The following is a 25,328-nucleotide window of genomic DNA, read 5'->3' on the forward strand; positions in this document are numbered from 1 at the left end:
TTTCTTTTTCTGTGGGGATCAAAAATGGAGAAGGTTCGAAGAGAGACAATGTACAAGCAGCATAAATATGGTGGAAAGAATATCCCAAATATCAAAAAATTTTTGTACCTAAAGTTCTTTAGTTTTTGCTTCAAAATGACCAATCTAAGAACTCATTGGTCTTTCTACTTAAGATATGCAGCTGGAGATATCTTTAGGAAAAGAAAGTGGATAACATTGCCCCCAAATTCTCCTGTCCTAATTACACCGCCAAAACAATATGTCTTACTAGAAAAAACAATTAGACTTTATAACTTACCTGAAGTAGATGTGGAGATGCTGTCAAATTCAAGAAGACTGGCTCTAGAGACAAAGAGAAAAGAAACGATGACAGCAGTGGCAAACTTTACATACACTAAAAGTGGAAGAATTTGGAGAATGACTTATGCACCTTATCTAACAAATGAATATAAAGACTTGGCATGGGCAATAGTGCAAGAATGTGTTCCTGTTAGATTTTTTCAACACAGAAGGGGATTGTGCAATACTGCAAGATGCCCTAGAACAGGCTGTGTTAGAGAGGAAACAGTTTTACACACCTTTTGGAACTGTTTTTATGCCCAAAATGTCTGGAAAGAAGTTGGAAGTCTCTTAAAGTTTGTTACTGGTCTTAAGTTTTTAAATCACGAAGTAGTTTTATATGGAAATTTTACATGTCAATCAAAAGAAAAAGAAAGAGTCATTTGGATAATGATAAATGGAATAAAGAATGCGCTATGGAAAGTCCGAAACATATTGCTTTTTAAAAGAGATTTTATAAGTGAAAGTGAATGCATAAAATTAGCACTAAGTGAAATATATATTTATTACCTGTTAGATCTGAAGAGAATTGGGAAAAAAAGAGCCAAGAGTCTATGGAACTTTCATCTGTGGAACCTTGTAGCATGAACAGATTATAAGGCAAGAGAAATATTAGAAGAGAAATAACAACTGAAATATAAGAACAAAATGAAAAAGAAAAAAATCTGTTCTTATCAGATTAATATCTGATACGTCCCCTATCTGGGGACCATATATTAAATGGATTTTTAGAACAGGGAGATGGAAAAAGAGCTTGCTCTGTCCACTCCACGCATTGACCTGGTATTGCAGTATCTCCAGGACCGGTGCACCCCTTCTTTAATGCAGTTTCTAAAATCAGAAAGAATTGAATTCAATGTTTTTTGTTCATTTTGCTTGTTTGTCGGATTTGGGGATGGACTCTTTGGCTTTGCTTTTCTTCTCCTCATTGGATTTTTCATGTTCAAAGTTGCAGAAGCCAGATTACAAGCTCATTTTGGTTCAACTTCAGCAACTGTGCATTGCATTGCCATGTAATGTGATGCAATGCTATCTTTCTAGCTCTCCCTTTTTACTTCCTTTTGGATAAACAGACATATTAGGCAAGCATTTTGGAGCTTTCACCTAAATAACTACAGGTGGTGAGATAAGCTGCACAATATAATTGACCTTTCAGTATATTGTTGCACACACACCATCTATTTAGCAAATGCCCTTGTTATCAACAGCAGCCTTTTAAACTCACCTGAGCTAACAGGTATGTGCGCTGGTTACTCTGCTGCGCTTAAAATTTCTTTTTTGGTTTGCTACAATGCCTTTTCTGAAACGTTGTCTCCTTCTGCTGGAACACTGACTTCTTTCATTTAATGCCTGCAGACTATAAAAGAGAACCCAACCCAAAAAGTTTGGTTGATTAGTATGTGGCATTCTGTTAAACTGTTGCTTATGGCGGTCTCTGTGAGCTTCTCAGCGACATTCAGCCAGCCAGGTATCCTGCCTGCAGTAGATGGAATGTGGCAATGGAACGCTGGCTGCGCGTGTCATAATAGGCTCTGAGCCTTTATATACCTGTGCACAGCAGCAGCCACCTTCAGTCTGCTGCTGGACAGCCAGCAGCAGCAGCAGCAGGAGAGGTATGTAATCAGGAGCCCTCCTGCTAAGGGTAGCCAGCTGCTCGTTCCACCCCACCCCCCGCCTTAATTGGTTCTCCTCCCTTCCAACGGTGTTGAGGCGGGTGGGAACAGCAGGGGGTGAAGGTGCTGTGTTTAAAGAGGTGGAGTTATGCAGATCTAAAACGCGTGGATTGCAGCAGCAGCAAGCCGAAAAGTGCAGGCATGTAAGGGATCTAGAGGTTGACAACATGTCTTCTTAACGGGAGTCCAGGAGCTCATCTCCACAAATGGACTTTTCAGGATCCTTGGGTGGCTCCGTAGTTTGAAACCAATTCTGGTTATCGCTTCTCGGCCTTTTGGCTAAGATCAAGTGTAGTATCTGTTCTTATCAGTTTAATATCTGATACGTCCCCTATCTGGGGACCATATATTAAATGGATTTTTAGAACAGGGAGATGGAAAAAGAGCTTGCTCTGTCCACTCCACGCATTGACCTGGTATTGCAGTATCTCCAGGACCGGTGCACCCCTTCTTTAATGCAGTTTCTAAAATCAGAAAGAATTGAATTCAATGTTTTTTGTTCATTTTGCTTGTTTGTCGGATTTGGGGATGGACTCTTTGGCTTTGCTTTTCTTCTCCTCATTGGATTTTTCATGTTCAAAGTTGCAGAAGCCAGATTACAAGCTCATTTTGGTTCAACTTCAGCAACTGTGCATTGCATTGCCATGTAATGTGATGCAATGCTATCTTTCTAGCTCTCCCTTTTTACTTCCTTTTGGATAAACAGACATATTAGGCAAGCATTTTGGAGCTTTCACCTAAATAACTACAGGTGGTGAGATAAGCTGCACAATATAATTGACCTTTCAGTATATTGTTGCACACACACCATCTATTTAGCAAATGCCCTTGTTATCAACAGCAGCCTTTTAAACTCACCTGAGCTAACAGGTATGTGCGCTGGTTACTCTGCTGCGCTTAAAATTTCTTTTTTGGTTTGCTACAATGCCTTTTCTGAAACGTTGTCTCCTTCTGCTGGAACACTGACTTCTTTCATTTAATGCCTGCAGACTATAAAAGAGAACCCAACCCAAAAAGTTTGGTTGATTAGTCTGTGGCATTCTGTTAAACTGTTGCTTATGGCGGTCTCTGTGAGCTTCTCAGCGACATTCAGCCAGCCAGGTATCCTGCCTGCAGTAGATGGAATGTGGCAATGGAACGCTGGCTGCGCGTGTCATAATAGGCTCTGAGCCTTTATATACCTGTGCACAGCAGCAGCCACCTTCAGTCTGCTGCTGGACAGCCAGCAGCAGCAGCAGCAGGAGAGGTATGTAATCAGGAGCCCTCCTGCTAAGGGTAGACAGCTGCTCGTTCCACCCCACCCCCCGCCTTAATTGGTTCTCCTCCCTTCCAACGGTGTTGAGGCGGGTGGGAACAGCAGGGGGTGAAGGTGCTGTGTTTAAAGAGGTGGAGTTATGCAGATCTAAAACGCGTGGATTGCAGCAGCAGCAAGCCGAAAAGTGCAGGCATGTAAGGGATCTAGAGGTTGACAACATGTCTTCTTAACGGGAGTCCAGGAGCTCATCTCCACAAATGGACTTTTCAGGATCCTTGGGTGGCTCCGTAGTTTGAAACCAATTCTGGTTATCGCTTCTCGGCCTTTTGGCTAAGATCAAGTGTAGTATCTGTTCTTATCAGTTTAATATCTGATACGTCCCCTATCTGGGGACCATATATTAAATGGATTTTTAGAACAGGGAGATGCAAAAAGAGCTTGCTCTGTCCACTCCACGCATTGACCTGGTATTGCAGTATCTCCAGGACCGGTGCACCCCTTCTTTAATGCAGTTTCTAAAATCAGAAAGAATTGAATTCAATGTTTTTTGTTCATTTTGCTTGTTTGTCGGATTTGGGGATGGACTCTTTGGCTTTGCTTTTCTTCTCCTCATTGGATTTTTCATGTTCAAAGTTGCAGAAGCCAGATTACAAGCTCATTTTGGTTCAACTTCAGCAACTGTGCATTGCATTGCCATGTAATGTGATGCAATGCTATCTTTCTAGCTCTCCCTTTTTACTTCCTTTTGGATAAACAGACATATTAGGCAAGCATTTTGGAGCTTTCACCTAAATAACTACAGGTGGTGAGATAAGCTGCACAATATAATTGACCTTTCAGTATATTGTTGCACACACACCATCTATTTAGCAAATGCCCTTGTTATCAACAGCAGCCTTTTAAACTCACCTGAGCTAACAGGTATGTGCGCTGGTTACTCTGCTGCGCTTAAAATTTCTTTTTTGGTTTGCTACAATGCCTTTTCTGAAACGTTGTCTCCTTCTGCTGGAACACTGACTTCTTTCATTTAATGCCTGCAGACTATAAAAGAGAACCCAACCCAAAAAGTTTGGTTGATTAGTCTGTGGCATTCTGTTAAACTGTTGCTTATGGCGGTCTCTGTGAGCTTCTCAGCGACATTCAGCCAGCCAGGTATCCTGCCTGCAGTAGATGGAATGTGGCAATGGAACGCTGGCTGCGCGTGTCATAATAGGCTCTGAGCCTTTATATACCTGTGCACAGCAGCAGCCACCTTCAGTCTGCTGCTGGACAGCCAGCAGCAGCAGCAGCAGGAGAGGTATGTAATCAGGAGCCCTCCTGCTAAGGGTAGACAGCTGCTCGTTCCACCCCACCCCCCGCCTTAATTGGTTCTCCTCCCTTCCAACGGTGTTGAGGCGGGTGGGAACAGCAGGGGGTGAAGGTGCTGTGTTTAAAGAGGTGGAGTTATGCAGATCTAAAACGCGTGGATTGCAGCAGCAGCAAGCCGAAAAGTGCAGGCATGTAAGGGATCTAGAGGTTGACAACATGTCTTCTTAACGGGAGTCCAGGAGCTCATCTCCACAAATGGACTTTTCAGGATCCTTGGGTGGCTCCGTAGTTTGAAACCAATTCTGGTTATCGCTTCTCGGCCTTTTGGCTAAGATCAAGTGTAGTATCTGTTCTTATCAGTTTAATATCTGATACGTCCCCTATCTGGGGACCATATATTAAATGGATTTTTAGAACAGGGAGATGCAAAAAGAGCTTGCTCTGTCCACTCCACGCATTGACCTGGTATTGCAGTATCTCCAGGACCGGTGCACCCCTTCTTTAATGCAGTTTCTAAAATCAGAAAGAATTGAATTCAATGTTTTTTGTTCATTTTGCTTGTTTGTCGGATTTGGGGATGGACTCTTTGGCTTTGCTTTTCTTCTCCTCATTGGATTTTTCATGTTCAAAGTTGCAGAAGCCAGATTACAAGCTCATTTTGGTTCAACTTCAGCAACTGTGCATTGCATTGCCATGTAATGTGATGCAATGCTATCTTTCTAGCTCTCCCTTTTTACTTCCTTTTGGATAAACAGACATATTAGGCAAGCATTTTGGAGCTTTCACCTAAATAACTACAGGTGGTGAGATAAGCTGCACAATATAATTGACCTTTCAGTATATTGTTGCACACACACCATCTATTTAGCAAATGCCCTTGTTATCAACAGCAGCCTTTTAAACTCACCTGAGCTAACAGGTATGTGCGCTGGTTACTCTGCTGCGCTTAAAATTTCTTTTTTGGTTTGCTACAATGCCTTTTCTGAAACGTTGTCTCCTTCTGCTGGAACACTGACTTCTTTCATTTAATGCCTGCAGACTATAAAAGAGAACCCAACCCAAAAAGTTTGGTTGATTAGTCTGTGGCATTCTGTTAAACTGTTGCTTATGGCGGTCTCTGTGAGCTTCTCAGCGACATTCAGCCAGCCAGGTATCCTGCCTGCAGTAGATGGAATGTGGCAATGGAACGCTGGCTGCGCGTGTCATAATAGGCTCTGAGCCTTTATATACCTGTGCACAGCAGCAGCCACCTTCAGTCTGCTGCTGGACAGCCAGCAGCAGCAGCAGCAGGAGAGGTATGTAATCAGGAGCCCTCCTGCTAAGGGTAGACAGCTGCTCGTTCCACCCCACCCCCCGCCTTAATTGGTTCTCCTCCCTTCCAACGGTGTTGAGGCGGGTGGGAACAGCAGGGGGTGAAGGTGCTGTGTTTAAAGAGGTGGAGTTATGCAGATCTAAAACGCGTGGATTGCAGCAGCAGCAAGCCGAAAAGTGCAGGCATGTAAGGGATCTAGAGGTTGACAACATGTCTTCTTAACGGGAGTCCAGGAGCTCATCTCCACAAATGGACTTTTCAGGATCCTTGGGTGGCTCCGTAGTTTGAAACCAATTCTGGTTATCGCTTCTCGGCCTTTTGGCTAAGATCAAGTGTAGTATCTGTTCTTATCAGTTTAATATCTGATACGTCCCCTATCTGGGGACCATATATTAAATGGATTTTTAGAACAGGGAGATGGAAAAAGAGCTTGCTCTGTCCACTCCACGCATTGACCTGGTATTGCAGTATCTCCAGGACCGGTGCACCCCTTCTTTAATGCAGTTTCTAAAATCAGAAAGAATTGAATTCAATGTTTTTTGTTCATTTTGCTTGTTTGTCGGATTTGGGGATGGACTCTTTGGCTTTGCTTTTCTTCTCCTCATTGGATTTTTCATGTTCAAAGTTGCAGAAGCCAGATTACAAGCTCATTTTGGTTCAACTTCAGCAACTGTGCATTGCATTGCCATGTAATGTGATGCAATGCTATCTTTCTAGCTCTCCCTTTTTACTTCCTTTTGGATAAACAGACATATTAGGCAAGCATTTTGGAGCTTTCACCTAAATAACTACAGGTGGTGAGATAAGCTGCACAATATAATTGACCTTTCAGTATATTGTTGCACACACACCATCTATTTAGCAAATGCCCTTGTTATCAACAGCAGCCTTTTAAACTCACCTGAGCTAACAGGTATGTGCGCTGGTTACTCTGCTGCGCTTAAAATTTCTTTTTTGGTTTGCTACAATGCCTTTTCTGAAACGTTGTCTCCTTCTGCTGGAACACTGACTTCTTTCATTTAATGCCTGCAGACTATAAAAGAGAACCCAACCCAAAAAGTTTGGTTGATTAGTCTGTGGCATTCTGTTAAACTGTTGCTTATGGCGGTCTCTGTGAGCTTCTCAGCGACATTCAGCCAGCCAGGTATCCTGCCTGCAGTAGATGGAATGTGGCAATGGAACGCTGGCTGCGCGTGTCATAATAGGCTCTGAGCCTTTATATACCTGTGCACAGCAGCAGCCACCTTCAGTCTGCTGCTGGACAGCCAGCAGCAGCAGCAGCAGGAGAGGTATGTAATCAGGAGCCCTCCTGCTAAGGGTAGACAGCTGCTCGTTCCACCCCACCCCCCGCCTTAATTGGTTCTCCTCCCTTCCAACAGTGTTGAGGCGGGTGGGAACAGCAGGGGGTGAAGGTGCTGTGTTTAAAGAGGTGGAGTTATGCAGATCTAAAACGCGTGGATTGCAGCAGCAGCAAGCCGAAAAGTGCAGGCATGTAAGGGATCTAGAGGTTGACAACATGTCTTCTTAACGGGAGTCCAGGAGCTCATCTCCACAAATGGACTTTTCAGGATCCTTGGGTGGCTCCGTAGTTTGAAACCAATTCTGGTTATCGCTTCTCGGCCTTTTGGCTAAGATCAAGTGTAGTATCTGTTCTTATCAGTTTAATATCTGATACGTCCCCTATCTGGGGACCATATATTAAATGGATTTTTAGAACAGGGAGATGGAAAAAGAGCTTGCTCTGTCCACTCCACGCATTGACCTGGTATTGCAGTATCTCCAGGACCGGTGCACCCCTTCTTTAATGCAGTTTCTAAAATCAGAAAGAATTGAATTCAATGTTTTTTGTTCATTTTGCTTGTTTGTCAGATTTGGGGATGGACTCTTTGGCTTTGCTTTTCTTCTCCTCATTGGATTTTTCATGTTCAAAGTTGCAGAAGCCAGATTACAACCTCATTTTGGTTCAACTTCAGCAACTGTGCATTGCATTGCCATGTAATGTGATGCAATGCTATCTTTCTAGCTCTCCCTTTTTACTTCCTTTTGGATAAACAGACATATTAGGCAAGCATTTTGGAGCTTTCACCTAAATAACTACAGGTGGTGAGATAAGCTGCACAATATAATTGACCTTTCAGTATATTGTTGCACACACACCATCTATTTAGCAAATGCCCTTGTTATCAACAGCAGCCTTTTAAACTCACCTGAGCTAACAGGTATGTGCGCTGGTTACTCTGCTGCGCTTAAAATTTCTTTTTTGGTTTGCTACAATGCCTTTTCTGAAACGTTGTCTCCTTCTGCTGGAACACTGACTTCTTTCATTTAATGCCTGCAGACTATAAAAGAGAACCCAACCCAAAAAGTTTGGTTGATTAGTCTGTGGCATTCTGTTAAACTGTTGCTTATGGCGGTCTCTGTGAGCTTCTCAGCGACATTCAGCCAGCCAGGTATCCTGCCTGCAGTAGATGGAATGTGGCAATGGAACGCTGGCTGCGCGTGTCATAATAGGCTCTGAGCCTTTATATACCTGTGCACAGCAGCAGCCACCTTCAGTCTGCTGCTGGACAGCCAGCAGCAGCAGCAGCAGGAGAGGTATGTAATCAGGAGCCCTCCTGCTAAGGGTAGACAGCTGCTCGTTCCACCCCACCCCCCGCCTTAATTGGTTCTCCTCCCTTCCAACGGTGTTGAGGCGGGTGGGAACAGCAGGGGGTGAAGGTGCTGTGTTTAAAGAGGTGGAGTTATGCAGATCTAAAACGCGTGGATTGCAGCAGCAGCAAGCCGAAAAGTGCAGGCATGTAAGGGATCTAGAGGTTGACAACATGTCTTCTTAACGGGAGTCCAGGAGCTCATCTCCACAAATGGACTTTTCAGGATCCTTGGGTGGCTCCGTAGTTTGAAACCAATTCTGGTTATCGCTTCTCGGCCTTTTGGCTAAGATCAAGTGTAGTATCTGTTCTTATCAGTTTAATATCTGATACGTCCCCTATCTGGGGACCATATATTAAATGGATTTTTAGAACAGGGAGATGGAAAAAGAGCTTGCTCTGTCCACTCCACGCATTGACCTGGTATTGCAGTATCTCCAGGACCGGTGCACCCCTTCTTTAATGCAGTTTCTAAAATCAGAAAGAATTGAATTCAATGTTTTTTGTTCATTTTGCTTGTTTGTCGGATTTGGGGATGGACTCTTTGGCTTTGCTTTTCTTCTCCTCATTGGATTTTTCATGTTCAAAGTTGCAGAAGCCAGATTACAAGCTCATTTTGGTTCAACTTCAGCAACTGTGCATTGCATTGCCATGTAATGTGATGCAATGCTATCTTTCTAGCTCTCCCTTTTTACTTCCTTTTGGATAAACAGACATATTAGGCAAGCATTTTGGAGCTTTCACCTAAATAACTACAGGTGGTGAGATAAGCTGCACAATATAATTGACCTTTCAGTATATTGTTGCACACACACCATCTATTTAGCAAATGCCCTTGTTATCAACAGCAGCCTTTTAAACTCACCTGAGCTAACAGGTATGTGCGCTGGTTACTCTGCTGCGCTTAAAATTTCTTTTTTGGTTTGCTACAATGCCTTTTCTGAAACGTTGTCTCCTTCTGCTGGAACACTGACTTCTTTCATTTAATGCCTGCAGACTATAAAAGAGAACCCAACCCAAAAAGTTTGGTTGATTAGTCTGTGGCATTCTGTTAAACTGTTGCTTATGGCGGTCTCTGTGAGCTTCTCAGCGACATTCAGCCAGCCAGGTATCCTGCCTGCAGTAGATGGAATGTGGCAATGGAACGCTGGCTGCGCGTGTCATAATAGGCTCTGAGCCTTTATATACCTGTGCACAGCAGCAGCCACCTTCAGTCTGCTGCTGGACAGCCAGCAGCAGCAGCAGCAGGAGAGGTATGTAATCAGGAGCCCTCCTGCTAAGGGTAGACAGCTGCTCGTTCCACCCCACCCCCCGCCTTAATTGGTTCTCCTCCCTTCCAACGGTGTTGAGGCGGGTGGGAACAGCAGGGGGTGAAGGTGCTGTGTTTAAAGAGGTGGAGTTATGCAGATCTAAAACGCGTGGATTGCAGCAGCAGCAAGCCGAAAAGTGCAGGCATGTAAGGGATCTAGAGGTTGACAACATGTCTTCTTAACGGAAGTCCAGGAGCTCATCTCCACAAATGGACTTTTCAGGATCCTTGGGTGGCTCCGTATTTTGAAACCAATTCTGGTTATCGCTTCTCGGCCTTTTGGCTAAGATCAAGTGTAGTATCATTTGAAAAGACAGTTTTGTCCTTGGGCTGCCCTAGTAAATTGATGCATATTACACACTGGTTTGGTGCACTTGTTAGTACGCCAGGTGGCTCATAGAGTTATCTGATGGAAAACATGGTCCTCCAGGATCGAATTCACTAGTCTGGGTAAGTGTGAGGGCTTTGGAGCAATGTGCCCCAGGAGTAGGCTCCCTGGTGGGAGTCCAAGCTTACTGGGACTGGGAACCCCAGAAAGACTTGGCTTCGTAGCACGCCGCACCTTTGCCAATCATACTTTCTGAGCAACCCCCCCTATTCATGACCTCCGGGCTAGGAAGGGGAATTTTTATAAACCCGGTCGGAGGTCCGGTCAGCTTTGGGCTGAGAAACCAACACAGGCTCCAGCTCCACTAGGGTGGCAGCCTAGATGGAAGCTGGGAGCACGAAAACGGCTCTTCTCCGGCTTCGGCTAGGGAGAGCATCGGAGATCCCTGACCCTCGCTGTGGCCTTCTGGCTCGGAGGGATGGGGATGGTTTATTGGGGACCCTCTCCTCCGGGAAGGGTCCACATGAATCCTCGCCTCGTGCGCTGTTTGGTGTGACTTCGGTCACATTTTTCAGTGCCTTGGATGCAGCTTCAATCAAAAAATCTGTTCTTATCAGTTTAATATCTGATACGTCCCCTATCTGGGGACCATATATTAAATGGATTTTTAGAACAGGGAGATGGAAAAAGAGCTTGCTCTGTCCACTCCACGCATTGACCTGGTATTGCAGTATCTCCAGGACCGGTGCACCCCTTCTTTAATGCAGTTTCTAAAATCAGAAAGAATTGAATTCAATGTTTTTTGATCATTTTGCTTGTTTGTCGGATTTGGGGATGGACTCTTTGGCTTTGCTTTTCTTCTCCTCATTGGATTTTTCATGTTCAAAGTTGCAGAAGCCAGATTACAAGCTCATTTTGGTTCAACTTCAGCAACTGTGCATTGCATTGCCATGTAATGTGATGCAATGCTATCTTTCTAGCTCTCCCTTTTTACTTCCTTTTGGATAAACAGACATATTAGGCAAGCATTTTGGAGCTTTCACCTAAATAACTACAGGTGGTGAGATAAGCTGCACAATATAATTGACCTTTCAGTATATTGTTGCACACACACCATCTATTTAGCAAATGCCCTTGTTATCAACAGCAGCCTTTTAAACTCACCTGAGCTAACAGGTATGTGCGCTGGTTACTCTGCTGCGCTTAAAATTTCTTTTTTGGTTTGCTACAATGCCTTTTCTGAAACGTTGTCTCCTTCTGCTGGAACACTGACTTCTTTCATTTAATGCCTGCAGACTATAAAAGAGAACCCAACCCAAAAAGTTTGGTTGATTAGTCTGTGGCATTCTGTTAAACTGTTTCTTATGGCGGTCTCTGTGAGCTTCTCAGCGACATTCAGCCAGCCAGGTATCCTGCCTGCAGTAGATGGAATGTGGCAATGGAACGCTGGCTGCGCGTGTCATAATAGGCTCTGAGCCTTTATATACCTGTGCACAGCAGCAGCCACCTTCAGTCTGCTGCTGGACAGCCAGCAGCAGCAGCAGCAGGAGAGGTATGTAATCAGGAGCCCTCCTGCTAAGGGTAGACAGCTGCTCGTTCCACCCCACCCCCCGCCTTAATTGGTTCTCCTCCCTTCCAACGGTGTTGAGGCGGGTGGGAACAGCAGGGGGTGAAGGTGCTGTGTTTAAAGAGGTGCAGTTATGCAGATCTAAAACGCGTGGATTGCAGCAGCAGCAAGCCGAAAAGTGCAGGCATGTAAGGGATCTAGAGGTTGACAACATGTCTTCTTAACGGGAGTCCAGGAGCTCATCTCCACAAATGGACTTTTCAGGATCCTTGGGTGGCTCCGTAGTTTGAAACCAATTCTGGTTATCGCTTCTCGGCCTTTTGGCTAAGATCAAGTGTAGTATCTGTTCTTATCAGTTTAATATCTGATACGTCCCCTATCTGGGGACCATATATTAAATGGATTTTTACAACAGGGAGATGGAAAAAGAGCTTGCTCTGTCCACTCCACGCATTGACCTGGTATTGCAGTATCTCCAGGACCGGTGCACCCCTTCTTTAATGCAGTTTCTAAAATCAGAAAGAATTGAATTCAATGTTTTTTGTTCATTTTGCTTGTTTGTCGGATTTGGGGATGGACTCTTTGGCTTTGCTTTTCTTCTCCTCATTGGATTTTTCATGTTCAAAGTTGCAGAAGCCAGATTACAAGCTCATTTTGGTTCAACTTCAGCAACTGTGCATTGCATTGCCATGTAATGTGATGCAATGCTATCTTTCTAGCTCTCCCTTTTTACTTCCTTTTGGATAAACAGACATATTAGGCAAGCATTTTGGAGCTTTCACCTAAATAACTACAGGTGGTGAGATAAGCTGCACAATATAATTGACCTTTCAGTATATTGTTGCACACACACCATCTATTTAGCAAATGCCCTTGTTATCAACAGCAGCCTTTTAAACTCACCTGAGCTAACAGGTATGTGCGCTGGTTACTCTGCTGCGCTTAAAATTTCTTTTTTGGTTTGCTACAATGCCTTTTCTGAAACGTTGTCTCCTTCTGCTGGAACACTGACTTCTTTCATTTAATGCCTGCAGACTATAAAAGAGAACCCAACCCAAAAAGTTTGGTTGATTAGTCTGTGGCATTCTGTTAAACTGTTGCTTATGGCGGTCTCTGTGAGCTTCTCAGCGACATTCAGCCAGCCAGGTATCCTGCCTGCAGTAGATGGAATGTGGCAATGGAACACTGGCTGCGCGTGTCATAATAGGCTCTGAGCCTTTATATACCTGTGCACAGCAGCAGCCACCTTCAGTTTGCTGCTGGACAGCCAGCAGCAGCAGCAGCAGGAGAGGTATGTAATCAGGAGCCCTCCTGCTAAGGGTAGACAGCTGCTCGTTCCACCCCACCCCCCGCCTTAATTGGTTCTCCTCCCTTCCAACGGTGTTGAGGCGGGTGGGAACAGCAGGGGGTGAAGGTGCAGTGTTTAAAGAGGTGGAGTTATGCAGATCTAAAACGCGTGGATTGCAGCAGCAGCAAGCCGAAAAGTGCAGGCATGTAAGGGATCTAGAGGTTGACAACATGTCTTCTTAACGGGAGTCCAGGAGCTCATCTCCACAAATGGACTTTTCAGGATCCTTGGGTGGCTCCGTAGTTTGAAACCAATTCTGGTTATCGCTTCTCGGCCTTTTGGCTAAGATCAAGTGTAGTATCTGTTCTTATCAGTTTAATATCTGATACGTCCCCTATCTGGGGACCATATATTAAATGGATTTTTAGAACAGGGAGATGGAAAAAGAGCTTGCTCTGTCCACTCCACGCATTGACCTGGTATTGCAGTATCTCCAGGACCGGTGCACCCCTTCTTTAATGCAGTTTCTAAAATCAGAAAGAATTGAATTCAATGTTTTTTGTTCATTTTGCTTGTTTGTCGGATTTTGGGATGGACTCTTTGGCTTTGCTTTTCTTCTCCTCATTGGATTTTTCATGTTCAAAGTTGCAGAAGCCAGATTACAAGCTCATTTTGGTTCAACTTCAGCAACTGTGCATTGCATTGCCATGTAATGTGATGCAATGCTATCTTTCTAGCTCTCCCTTTTTACTTCCTTTTGGATAAACAGACATATTAGGCAAGCATTTTGGAGCTTTCACCTAAATAACTACAGGTGGTGAGATAAGCTGCACAATATAATTGACCTTTCAGTATATTGTTGCACACACACCATCTATTTAGCAAATGCCCTTGTTATCAACAGCAGCCTTTTAAACTCACCTGAGCTAACAGGTATGTGCGCTGGTTACTCTGCTGCGCTTAAAATTTCTTTTTTGGTTTGCTACAATGCCTTTTCTGAAACGTTGTCTCCTTCTGCTGGAACACTGACTTCTTTCATTTAATGCCTGCAGACTATAAAAGAGAACCCAACCCAAAAAGTTTGGTTGATTAGTCTGTGGCATTCTGTTAAACTGTTGCTTATGGCGGTCTCTGTGAGCTTCTCAGCGACATTCAGCCAGCCAGGTATCCTGCCTGCAGTAGATGGAATGTGGCAATGGAACGCTGGCTGCGCGTGTCATAATAAGCTCTGAGCCTTTATATACCTGTGCACAGCAGCAGCCACCTTCAGTCTGCTGCTGGACAGCCAGCAGCAGCAGCAGCAGGAGAGGTATGTAATCAGGAGCCCTCCTGCTAAGGGTAGACAGCTGCTCGTTCCACCCCACCCCCCGCCTTAATTGGTTCTCCTCCCTTCCAACGGTGTTGAGGCGGGTGGGAACAGCAGGGGGTGAAGGTGCTGTGTTTAAAGAGGTGGAGTTATGCAGATCTAAAACGCGTGGATTGCAGCAGCAGCAAGCCGAAAAGTGCAGGCATGTAAGGGATCTAGAGGTTGACAACATGTCTTCTTAACGGGAGTCCAGGAGCTCATCTCCACAAATGGACTTTTCAGGATCCTTGGGTGGCTCCGTAGTTTGAAACCAATTCTGGTTATCGCTTCTCGGCCTTTTGGCTAAGATCAAGTGTACTATCTGTTCTTATCAGTTTAATATCTGATACGTCCCCTATCTGGGGACCATATATTAAATGGATTTTTAGAACAGGGAGATGGAAAAAGAGCTTGCTCTGTCCACTCCACGCATTGACCTGGTATTGCAGTATCTCCAGGACCGGTGCACCCCTTCTTTAATGCAGTTTCTAAAATCAGAAAGAATTGAATTCAATGTTTTTTGTTCATTTTGCTTGTTTGTCGGATTTGGGGATGGACTCTTTGGCTTTGCTTTTCTTCTCCTCATTGGATTTTTCATGTTCAAAGTTGCAGAAGCCAGATTACAAGCTCATTTTGGTTCAACTTCAGCAACTGTGCATTGCATTGCCATGTAATGTGATGCAATGCTATCTTTCTAGCTCTCCCTTTTTACTTCCTTTTGGATAAACAGACATATTAGGCAAGCATTTTGGAGCTTTCACCTAAATAACTACAGGTGGTGAGATAAGCTGCACAATATAATTGACCTTTCAGTATATTGTTGCACACACACCATCTATTTAGCAAATGCCCTTGTTATCAACAGCAGCCTTTTAAACTCGCCTGAGCTAACAGGTATGTGCGCTGGTTACTCTGCTGCGCTTAAAATTTCTTTTTTGGTTTGCTACAATGCCTTTTCTGAAACGTTGTCTCCTTCTGCTGGAACACTGACTTCTTTCATTTAATGCCTGCAGACTATAAAAGAGAACCCAACCCAAAAAGTTTGGTTGATTAGTCTGTGGCATTCTGTTAAACTGTTGCTTATGGCGGTCTCTGTGAGCTTCTCAGCGACATTCAGCCAGCCAGGTATCCTGCCTGCAGTAGATGGAATGTGGCAATGGAACGCTGGCTGCGCGTGTCATAATAGGCTCTGAGCCTTTATATACCTGTGCACAGCAGCAGCCACCTTCAGTCTGCTGCTGGACAGCCAGCAGCAGCAGCAGCAGGAGAGGTATGTAATCAGGAGCCCTCCTGCTAAGGGTAGACAGCTGCTCGTTCCACCCCACCCCCTGCCTTAATTGGTTCTCCTCCCTTCCAACGGTGTTGAGGCGGGTGGGAACAGCAGGGGGTTAAGGTGCTGTGTTTAAAGAGGTGGAGTTATGCAGATCTAAAACGCGTGGATTGCAGCAGCAGCAAGCCGAAAAGTGCAGGCATGTAAGGGATCTAGAGGTTGACAACATGTCTTCTTAACGGGAGTCCAGGAGCTCATCTCCACAAATGGACTTTTCAGGATCCTTGGGTGGCTCCGTAGTTTGAAACCAATTCTGGTTATCGCTTCTCGGCCTTTTGGCTAAGATCAAGTGTAGTATCTGTTCTTATCAGTTTAATATCTGATACGTCCCCTATCTGGGGACCATATATTAAATGGATTTTTAGAACAGGGAGATGGAAAAAGAGCTTGCTCTGCCCACTCCACGCATTGACCTGGTATTGCAGTATCTCCAGGACCGGTGCACCCCTTCTTTAATGCAGTTTCTAAAATCAGAAAGAATTGAATTCAATGTTTTTTGTTCATTTTGCTTGTTTGTCGGATTTGGGGATGGACTCTTTGGCTTTGCTTTTCTTCTCCTCATTGGATTTTTCATGTTCAAAGTTGCAGAAGCCAGATTACAAGCTCATTTTGGTTCAACTTCAGCAACTGTGCATTGCATTGCCATGTAATGTGATGCAATGCTATCTTTCTAGCTCTCCCTTTTTACTTCCTTTTGGATAAACAGACATATTAGGCAAGCATTTTGGAGCTTTCACCTAAATAACTACAGGTGGTGAGATAAGCTGCACAATATAATTGACCTTTCAGTATATTGTTGCACACACACCATCTATTTAGCAAATGCCCTTGTTATCAACAGCAGCCTTTTAAACTCACCTGAGCTAACAGGTATGTGCGCTGGTTACTCTGCTGCGCTTAAAATTTCTTTTTTGGTTTGCTACAATGCCTTTTCTGAAACGTTGTCTCCTTCTGCTGGAACACTGACTTCTTTCATTTAATGCCTGCAGACTATAAAAGAGAACCCAACCCAAAAAGTTTGGTTGATTAGTCTGTGGCATTCTGTTAAACTGTTGCTTATGGCGGTCTCTGTGAGCTTCTCAGCAACATTCAGCCAGCCAGGTATCCTGCCTGCAGTAGATGGAATGTGGCAATGGAACGCTGGCTGCGCGTGTCATAATAGGCTCTGAGCCTTTATATACCTGTGCACAGCAGCAGCCACCTTCAGTCTGCTGCTGGACAGCCAGCAGCAGCAGCAGGAGAGGTATGTAATCAGGAGCCCTCCTGCTAAGGGTAGACAGCTGCTCGTTCCACCCCACCCCCCGCCTTAATTGGTTCTCCTCCCTTCCAACGGTGTTGAGGCGGGTGGGAACAGCAGGGGGTGAAGGTGCTGTGTTTAAAGAGGTGGAGTTATGCAGATCTAAAACGCGTGGATTGCAGCAGCAGCAAGCCGAAAAGTGCAGGCATGTAAGGGATCTAGAGGTTGACAACATGTCTTCTTAACGGGAGTCCAGGAGCTCATCTCCACAAATGGACTTTTCAGGATCCTTGGGTGGCTCCGTAGTTTGAAACCAATTCTGGTTATCGCTTCTCGGCCTTTTGGCTAAGATCAAGTGTAGTATCTGTTCTTTTAAGAACACAAGAGCTACGATTTACACTTGACGAGAGCGATCGAACTCGGAAGGAGAAGAGCTTCGGAGCCCAGCTGACATCGGAGAACGAAGGCGGATATCGGTGGGAGGAAGAAGCTCTAAAGAATCCAGAAGAAGACGAAGACTCGGAGAAGAATCGGGCTGTCCTGTGGAATCTTCGAGGAAGAAAATCATCGAGACAAAGACCTTTCAGGGAATTTGTCCAGAACACGACGGGAGAAGAATCTGCATAGCTCCACCCATTCCGGGAAGAGTTCCAGATCCAGCTCCAAGAAGTAACTGCAGGAGGAAAGCCATGGCAAGCGCTGCGAGGAAGGCCGAAAAGAAGAGCCTGGAGCTGGGGACAGCCAGGAGGGCCCAGCCAGGAGCCGATTCTGACCCCAAGGACTCTGCCTCCACGACTGGCCAGCAGAAGGGACCCCAGAAGCCCCGCCACGAAGCTCCAGCCCTGGAGCCATGGATGCGGCAGACGGTGGCCCTGAAGCTGAAGGAAGTGGATGGGAGGGTGCCGGACATGTCCTCGGACGTGTTCTGCCAGAAGATGCTGCTGGATCGAGGCTTCTCCAGGTCGGACACCCTCAGCATCCAGACCTTCTTGACGGGGATCTTCTTCGTCACCTTCGCCACTGTGAACACCTGCAGGAGGTTCTGGGAAATGGTAAGCGCAAGAGGACCGGATAATTCTTTCTCTGCCTTTACAGGTAGCTGCCCTATCCAGAGGGATGAAAGGAGGATCACGGTCTCCATGCGCAACCCGCACACCCCAGGCCAAGACATCTGTACCTTCCTGAGACGCTTCTGTTTGGTTGTGAAGGAACCCTCTCACATCCTGAATGGACTCGGCTTCTGGACAGGTAAGTGGGCGGTGACCGTTAGACTTCACAGGGACCTGGCGTACTCAGACGGACTTCGGCACCTGCCCCCGACATTCTCCCTGGGCAACTCCTACGGCCTCATCTATTACCCGGACATGCCGCGGAACTGCAGGAGATGCGGCAAGAACGGCCACGAGATGAAGGACTGCAAGGAGGATGCCTGCAGGATTTGTCGAGTGACGGGACACAGCTCGAAGGACTGCCCGAAGAAGACGTCCTGCAACCTGTGTGGGCTGGCGGCTCATCTGTACAAGGATTGCCCCAGGCGTGAGAGATCCTGGGCATCGGTGGTTGCGACGACCCCAGCTACGGAGGACAAGGCCCCGACGACCAGGCCTGTGAAGGTCAAGGACGCGACGACCAAGGCCCCAGCGGCCAAGGCCGAGACGACCAAGGCCAAAGCGGTCAAGGAGTCGGTGGCCAAAGCCCCAGCGACGGTCCCAGCAGCTCCGAAGCAGAAGAAAAAGTCAAAGGAGGGTAAGAGTTCTGTCACCCCTCTCTCGATCCCTCCCCCTGCCACCCCCGTCCAATCCCCCCCCACCCCGGCCACCCCTGCTGAGGATTCCACTTCCTCTTCCTCCTTCCCCTACTCCTCAGCAGGTGTCCTTTCCCCTGCCCCGGCAGCCACTCTCCCTCCCCAGACCATGGTAGCGGTGGAATTAACCTTTCCTCCACCCGCCGCTATCTATTCCGAGGAGGATTTTCCCCTTCTTGTCTCCCCAGTTCCAACCCGGGGAAAGAGGAAGGTGGAGGACAGCCCTGCTACTGAATCCTCCAAAAAGAAGATTCTGGATTTCGTAGGCGAAAAGGAGGATACCCTCCCTGAGCCAGAAGAGATGGAGCACATGGTTGAGACCCTGGTGGCCGAGCCAGAAGAGGAGGAACTGGTGGTCGCCGAGATCGAGGCCGCGCTGCTTGACCAGATGGAGGAAGAGGGCCTGCTGGTGATCCCGTCACCAGCAGTCAACACCGACGAGGGACCACCCGACCGGAGTGGTAACTAAGGTGTATTGCCTGCGCTAACTTTTTCTTTTTTCCCTACATGATGGCTAATATTAACTTATTTTCCATTAATGTCAGGAGCATCAAGGACAAGTTCAGACGTCAGACTATTTATGCCTTCCTTACTTCCCAGTTGTGTGATGTTTATATGTTGCAGGAATGTTCCCTTCCCTCCTCTAGGTCCTTCAAACATCTGGCCAGGGAGTGGTCCCACGGTCCATCCTACTGGTCCGGTGGGGGTGACTGCAAGTCTGCGGGGGTCGCAATTCTGATCAGGGGGGGCGCATTCACGCTTGAGTCCGTCCAGGAGCTCATCTGCGGCAGGGCTCTTGTTGTAGATGGCAACTGGGCGGGAGAACCTGTCAGGTTCATCAACGTGTATGCGTCCCCACTGAAGAATGAGCGTTTGGAGCTTTTCCAGACCCTGCGGCTTCAGCTTGCCACCACCAGGACCTTAGTGATGGCCGGGGATTTCAACTGCCCCATCGAGGAGGACGGTCGTAGTTCTGGCACATCTGCCAAGTTGGACATCACGTCCAAGCTGCTCATCGAGATGGTAACCGAGGCCTCTCTTCAGGACGTGGTGGGCTCCATGGGGAGAGGCTCCACGAACTATTCGTGGAGCCGACCCGATGGCTCACTCCGCTCCAGGATTGACTTTGTGTTCACCTCTCGGGCAGTCAGGCAGAGTAGGCACTCGATGGTCTCCTGCTTCTTCTCCGACCACAGAGCCATTCACTTACAAGGTGTCCTCGGCGACGGTTTTCCGTCCGGCCCCGGCTCCTGGAAGCTGAATTGTGCTCTGCTGGCTCAGGATGAAGTCGTGGAGGAGCTGAGAGCAGCCTACGCAATGTGGCAGTCCTACAAGGGTAGCTTCCAAACAGTCTCTGATTGGTGGGAATATGTTAAACTTGAGTTTCGCTGTTTCTTTCAGGCCAAGGGTCGACAACAGGCGTGTGAGAAGAGGAGGGACTTCAGAGGGCTGCAGCGCGAGCTGCGGTCGCTGCAGGACCTTCTTCACTGCGGCTGGGACGTGAGGGAGGAGCTGGAGGAGACCAAGAAGAGCCTGAAAAGGCACTTTGAGGAGGAGTCCAAGCGAATCATCTTCCGTTCCAAAGTGGAGAATCTGGAGAAGGGTGAGAAATGTAACTCATTCTTTTTCAGGAAACTTCATGCCGGTCACACGCCCCTGAACGAGCTGCGAGACGAGAGCGGAAACATGCGACGTGGGAAGGAGGACGTGATGAGGGTCGTCAGCGACTTCTACAGCGAACTCTACTCCCACAAGACTACCGACCCCGACGCTGCTGATAAGTTCCTGTCAGGTATCACTAACCATCTTGATCCTGCAGGCACGGCAGCCTTGGACAAACCTCTGATGGTGGACGAATTGCTCTCTGCCGCTAAATCCTTTAGGACCGGCAGGACCCCGGGCAGTGATGGTCTTCCAGCGGAGCTCTATGTAGCGCTGGGAGACCTCATCTGTCCGGACCTGTTGGACCTGTACGAGGAGATGGTGGTGGAGGGTAGAATGCCTCCATCTTTGAGGGAAGGAATGGTCACGATCCTGTACAAGCGGAAGGGAGAGAGGTGCGACCTGAGGAATTGGCGTCCCATCACTCTGCTCAACGTGGACTACAAGATCCTGGCCAAGACGATGGCGACACGACTTAAGACGGTCATCGGACGGATCATCCACCCGGACCAGACCTGCGGCATCCCTGGACGTCGCATCGCAGACAGCCTCGCTCTCGTGCGGGACACGGTCGAGTACATCAAGGTCCGCCGCGCACACGCGGCCCTGGTCTCCTTGGATCAGGAGAAGGCCTTCAACCGGGTTTCCCACGAGTTCATGGGCCGAGCTCTGCACCGGTTAGGTTTGGGTAACATGTTTTGTTCGTATGTCCGTCTGATGTATTTTGATATCCACAGCTCGGTGTTGGTGAACGGCTGGAAGACTGACCCCTTCCCTGTCCTCTCTGGGGTCAGACAAGGCTGCCCTCTATCACCTCTTCTTTTTGTTTGTGTTATAGAACTCTTCGCAGAGGCTATCCGGCAGAATGGAGAGATCAGAGGGATCACCGCACCGGGTCCGGGACGACACGAGGTCAAGTGCTCGCTCTACATGGACGACGTCACCGTCTTCTGCGCTGATCGTGGTTCAGTCGACGCCCTCGTCCAGACGTGTGAGAGGTTCGGCCGGGCTTCAGGGGCCAAAGTCAACTGCAGGAAGTCGGAAGCCATGCTCTTTGGGGATTGGCAGCCGGCCTCCTCCGCCCCCTTCCCCTTCAACATTCAACCGGATTTCCTCAAGGTGCTGGGAGTCTGGTTCGGGAAGGAAGGAGCGGCCCTCAAGTCCTGGCAAGAACGCTTGGCCAAGGTGAAGCAACGGATCGGACTCTGGAGCCTCAGACACCTCACTTGTGAGGGTAAGGCACTCGTCCTGCGTAATGAGGTCCTGCCCGTCTTGCAGTACACGGCGCAGGCCTGGCCCCCACACGTCACTGTGTGCAGGGCCATTACCAGGACAGTGTTTCACTTTGTCTGGGGATCCAAGATGGACAGAGTCAGGCGGGCCGTCATGTACAAGGAGCCTCGCAAGGGTGGGAAGGGCGTTCCAGATATCCCCACCCTCCTGCGATCCTCTTTTGTGTGTGATTGTGTCCGCCGGACTTTGCAAGTCAAGAATGGCTCCGCGGGCAGGTCCATGTCTCGCTTCTTCCTGCTTTCTCTTTGGAGGCGACTCGGCTTTGACAAGTGGGACAGCTCCTTCCCCTACAACTGGACGACGCCATGGTTCTACGGAGACGTCGTTCGATTTGTGGGGGAGCATCAACTGGAGGGACTCAAGCCCGACTTGTGGAAGCCCAAAACTATCCACAAGATAATCAGAGCCAAGGATGACGTGGAGAACATCACAGGACTTCACCAGGACACGCTGGAGACTGTGTGGACAAATGTGTCGTCTGACAGGCTGACCAACGGGCACAAGGACTTGTCGTGGATGGCGATTCAGGGAGGACTGCCCGTCCGGTCATTCATGCATGCCCGGAACCTGTGCAAGACCCGGTACTGCCCAAGGTGCCCCTTCGTGGAGGAAACATCTTTGCACACTTTTTGGGACTGCGGATTTGCACAGCGCCTATTGACTGCACTTGAGGACGACCTGAGGAACTCTGTCCCCAGGGCGAGCCTATCGCACCATTCTGTGCTTTACGGACTCTTCCCTGGGGTTCATACCGTCGGAGCCATCCAGGAGGCTTGGCGCCTTATGAACTGCTTCAAGGATGCCGTTTGGGTCGCCAGGAACCGGCTCATCTTGAGGAGGGAGAGGATGTCCATCCAGGACTGCCGCAGGCTGATCCACAGCCTGCTCAGAGACTATTCCATCATGGACGGTCCGGAGGACGAGGACGAGGACTAAACCCCTCCTCCCCCTCTCCCCTTATGTGTCTTGTCTTTCAATAAAGCTTCGGGCCTGTGATTTTCCCCTCCCCATCCCCTTTTTCCCAATCCCCATCCCTTATCACGGTTCGTCGTACTGTATTGATTGACATGCTTTTTCTTTCAGATTGAGTGTTTTGTGTAGCATAGGGGTGTGATGTGTCTAGTTAGTGCGTCGTATCCTCATGCTATGTAAATATGATGTAGAATTCTGTGTGTACTGGGCTGCGGCACTGTACACTGTCTGTTAACTTATTTTTTGTGCTAATAAAAGATATATTCAATCAAAAAAAAAAATCTGTTCTTATCAGTTTAATATCTGATACGTCCCCTATCTGGGGACCATATATTAAATGGATTTTTAGAACAGGGAGATGGAAAAAGAGCTTGCTCTGTCCACTCCACGCATTGACCTGGTATTGCAGTATCTCCAGGACCGGTGCACCCCTTCTTTAATGCAGTTTCTAAAATCAGAAAGAATTGAATTCAATGTTTTTTGTTCATTTTGCTTGTTTGTCGGATTTGGGGATGGACTCTTTGGCTTTGCTTTTCTTCTCCTCATTGGATTTTTCATGTTCAAAGTTGCAGAAGCCAGATTACAAGCTCATTTTGGTTCAACTTCAGCAACTGTGCATTGCATTGCCATGTAATGTGATGCAATGCTATCTTTCTAGCTCTCCCTTTTTACTTCCTTTTGGATAAACAGACATATTAGGCAAGCATTTTGGAGCTTTCACCTAAAAACCTACAGGTGGTGAGATAAGCTGCACAATATAATTGACCTTTCAGTATATTGTTGCACACACACCATCTATTTAGCAAATGCCCTTGTTATCAACAGCAGCCTTTTAAACTCACCTGAGCTAACAGGTATGTGCGCTGGTTACTCTGCTGCGCTTAAAATTTCTTTTTTGGTTTGCTACAATGCCTTTTCTGAAACGTTGTCTCCTTCTGCTGGAACACTGACTTCTTTCATTTAATGCCTGCAGACTATAAAAGAGAACCCAACCCAAAAAGTTTGGTTGATTAGTCTGTGGCATTCTGTTAAACTGTTGCTTATGGCGGTCTCTGTGAGCTTCTCAGCGACATTCAGCCAGCCAGGTATCCTGCCTGCAGTAGATGGAATGTGGCAATGGAACGCTGGCTGCGCATGTCATAATAGGCTCTGAGCCTTTATATACCTGTGCACAGCAGCAGCCACCTTCAGTCTGCTGCTGGACAGCCAGCAGCAGCAGCAGCAGGAGAGGTATGTAATCAGGAGCCCTCCTGCTAAGGGTAGACAGCTGCTCGTTCCACCCCACCCCCCGCCTTAATTGGTTCTCCTCCCTTCCAACGGTGTTGAGGCGGGTGGGAACAGCAGGGGGTGAAGGTGCTGTGTTTAAAGAGGTGGAGTTATGCAGATCTAAAACGCGTGGATTGCAGCAGCAGCAAGCCGAAAAGTGCAGGCATGTAAGGGATCTAGAGGTTGACAACATGTCTTCTTAACGGGAGTCCAGGAGCTCATCTCCACAAATGGACTTTTCAGGATCCTTGGGTGGCTCCGTAGTTTGAAACCAATTCTGGTTATCGCTTCTCGGCCTTTTGGCTAAGATCAAGTGTAGTATCTGTTCTTATCAGTTTAATATCTGATACGTCCCCTATCTGGGGACCATATATTAAATGGATTTTTAGAACAGGGAGATGGAAAAAGAGCTTGCTCTGTCCACTCCACGCATTGACCTGGTATTGCAGTATCTCCAGGACCGGTGCACCCCTTCTTTAATGCAGTTTCTAAAATCAGAAAGAATTGAATTCAATGTTTTTTGTTCATTTTGCTTGTTTGTCGGATTTGGGGATGGACTCTTTGGCTTTGCTTTTCTTCTCCTCATTGGATTTTTCATGTTCAAAGTTGCAGAAGCCAGATTACAAGCTCATTTTGGTTCAACTTCAGCAACTGTGCATTGCATTGCCATGTAATGTGATGCAATGCTATCTTTCTAGCTCTCCCTTTTTACTTCCTTTTGGATAAACAGACATATTAGGCAAGCATTTTGGAGCTTTCACCTAAATAACTACAGGTGGTGAGATAAGCTGCACAATATAATTGACCTTTCAGTATATTGTTGCACACACACCATCTATTTAGCAAATGCCCTTGTTATCAACAGCAGCCTTTTAAACTCACCTGAGCTAACAGGTATGTGCGCTGGTTACTCTGCTGCGCTTAAAATTTCTTTTTTGGTTTGCTACAATGCCTTTTCTGAAACGTTGTCTCCTTCTGCTGGAACACTGACTTCTTTCATTTAATGCCTGCAGACTATAAAAGAGAACCCAACCCAAAAAGTTTGGTTGATTAGTCTGTGGCATTCTGTTAAACTGTTGCTTATGGCGGTCTCTGTGAGCTTCTCAGCGACATTCAGCCAGCCAGGTACCCTGCCTGCAGTAGATGGAATGTGGCAATGGAACGCTGGCTGCGCGTGTCATAATAGGCTCTGAGCCTTTATATACCTGTGCACAGCAGCAGCCACCTTCAGTCTGCTGCTGGACAGCCAGCAGCAGCAGCAGCAGGAGAGGTATGTAATCAGGAGCCCTCCTGCTAAGGGTAGACAGCTGCTCGTTCCACCCCACCCCCCGCCTTAATTGGTTCTCCTCCCTTCCAACGGTGTTGAGGCGGGTGGGAACAGCAGGGGGTGAA

General features: G+C 47.2%; 14 non-coding genes and 2 pseudogenes across 14 annotated transcripts; all 16 read left to right on the forward strand.

Moving 5' to 3' along the window:
- Positions 1-974: 974 nt before the first annotated feature.
- On the forward strand, positions 975-1,156 carry LOC141242230 (U2 spliceosomal RNA). Its single transcript, XR_012306871.1, has one exon. It is a non-coding gene; the product is annotated as a U2 spliceosomal RNA (small nuclear RNA).
- A 1,115-nt stretch (positions 1,157-2,271) lies between these two features.
- On the forward strand, positions 2,272-2,462 carry LOC141242287 (U2 spliceosomal RNA). The gene has a single exon (XR_012306893.1). It is a non-coding gene; the product is annotated as a U2 spliceosomal RNA (small nuclear RNA).
- A 1,115-nt stretch (positions 2,463-3,577) lies between these two features.
- Positions 3,578-3,768, forward strand: LOC141242156 (U2 spliceosomal RNA). Its single transcript, XR_012306802.1, has one exon. It is a non-coding gene; the product is annotated as a U2 spliceosomal RNA (small nuclear RNA).
- A 1,115-nt stretch (positions 3,769-4,883) lies between these two features.
- Positions 4,884-5,074, forward strand: LOC141242158 (U2 spliceosomal RNA). Its single transcript, XR_012306804.1, has one exon. It is a non-coding gene; the product is annotated as a U2 spliceosomal RNA (small nuclear RNA).
- Positions 5,075-6,189: 1,115 nt separating this feature from the next.
- On the forward strand, positions 6,190-6,380 carry LOC141242288 (U2 spliceosomal RNA). Its single transcript, XR_012306894.1, has one exon. It is a non-coding gene; the product is annotated as a U2 spliceosomal RNA (small nuclear RNA).
- Positions 6,381-7,495: 1,115 nt separating this feature from the next.
- On the forward strand, positions 7,496-7,686 carry LOC141242290 (U2 spliceosomal RNA). Its single transcript, XR_012306896.1, has one exon. It is a non-coding gene; the product is annotated as a U2 spliceosomal RNA (small nuclear RNA).
- Positions 7,687-8,801: 1,115 nt separating this feature from the next.
- LOC141242291 (U2 spliceosomal RNA) lies at positions 8,802-8,992 on the forward strand. Its single transcript, XR_012306897.1, has one exon. It is a non-coding gene; the product is annotated as a U2 spliceosomal RNA (small nuclear RNA).
- Positions 8,993-10,107: 1,115 nt separating this feature from the next.
- LOC141242260 (U2 spliceosomal RNA) lies at positions 10,108-10,223 on the forward strand (annotated as a pseudogene).
- A 523-nt stretch (positions 10,224-10,746) lies between these two features.
- Positions 10,747-10,928, forward strand: LOC141242188 (U2 spliceosomal RNA). The gene has a single exon (XR_012306833.1). It is a non-coding gene; the product is annotated as a U2 spliceosomal RNA (small nuclear RNA).
- A 1,115-nt stretch (positions 10,929-12,043) lies between these two features.
- LOC141242155 (U2 spliceosomal RNA) lies at positions 12,044-12,234 on the forward strand. The gene has a single exon (XR_012306801.1). It is a non-coding gene; the product is annotated as a U2 spliceosomal RNA (small nuclear RNA).
- A 1,115-nt stretch (positions 12,235-13,349) lies between these two features.
- On the forward strand, positions 13,350-13,540 carry LOC141242292 (U2 spliceosomal RNA). The gene has a single exon (XR_012306898.1). It is a non-coding gene; the product is annotated as a U2 spliceosomal RNA (small nuclear RNA).
- Positions 13,541-14,655: 1,115 nt separating this feature from the next.
- On the forward strand, positions 14,656-14,846 carry LOC141242181 (U2 spliceosomal RNA). Its single transcript, XR_012306826.1, has one exon. It is a non-coding gene; the product is annotated as a U2 spliceosomal RNA (small nuclear RNA).
- A 1,115-nt stretch (positions 14,847-15,961) lies between these two features.
- Positions 15,962-16,152, forward strand: LOC141242106 (U2 spliceosomal RNA). Its single transcript, XR_012306753.1, has one exon. It is a non-coding gene; the product is annotated as a U2 spliceosomal RNA (small nuclear RNA).
- Positions 16,153-17,264: 1,112 nt separating this feature from the next.
- LOC141242239 (U2 spliceosomal RNA) lies at positions 17,265-17,354 on the forward strand (annotated as a pseudogene).
- A 5,552-nt stretch (positions 17,355-22,906) lies between these two features.
- On the forward strand, positions 22,907-23,104 carry LOC141242205 (U2 spliceosomal RNA). Its single transcript, XR_012306849.1, has one exon. It is a non-coding gene; the product is annotated as a U2 spliceosomal RNA (small nuclear RNA).
- A 1,115-nt stretch (positions 23,105-24,219) lies between these two features.
- Positions 24,220-24,410, forward strand: LOC141242293 (U2 spliceosomal RNA). The gene has a single exon (XR_012306899.1). It is a non-coding gene; the product is annotated as a U2 spliceosomal RNA (small nuclear RNA).
- Positions 24,411-25,328: the final 918 nt, after the last annotated feature.

The sequence above is a fragment of the Phyllobates terribilis genome, unplaced genomic scaffold, assembly GCF_046119375.1.
Source record: "Phyllobates terribilis strain yellow unplaced genomic scaffold, ASM4611937v1 Scaffold_1031__1_contigs__length_461108, whole genome shotgun sequence".
NCBI classification, from domain to species: Eukaryota; Metazoa; Chordata; class Amphibia; order Anura; family Dendrobatidae; genus Phyllobates; species Phyllobates terribilis.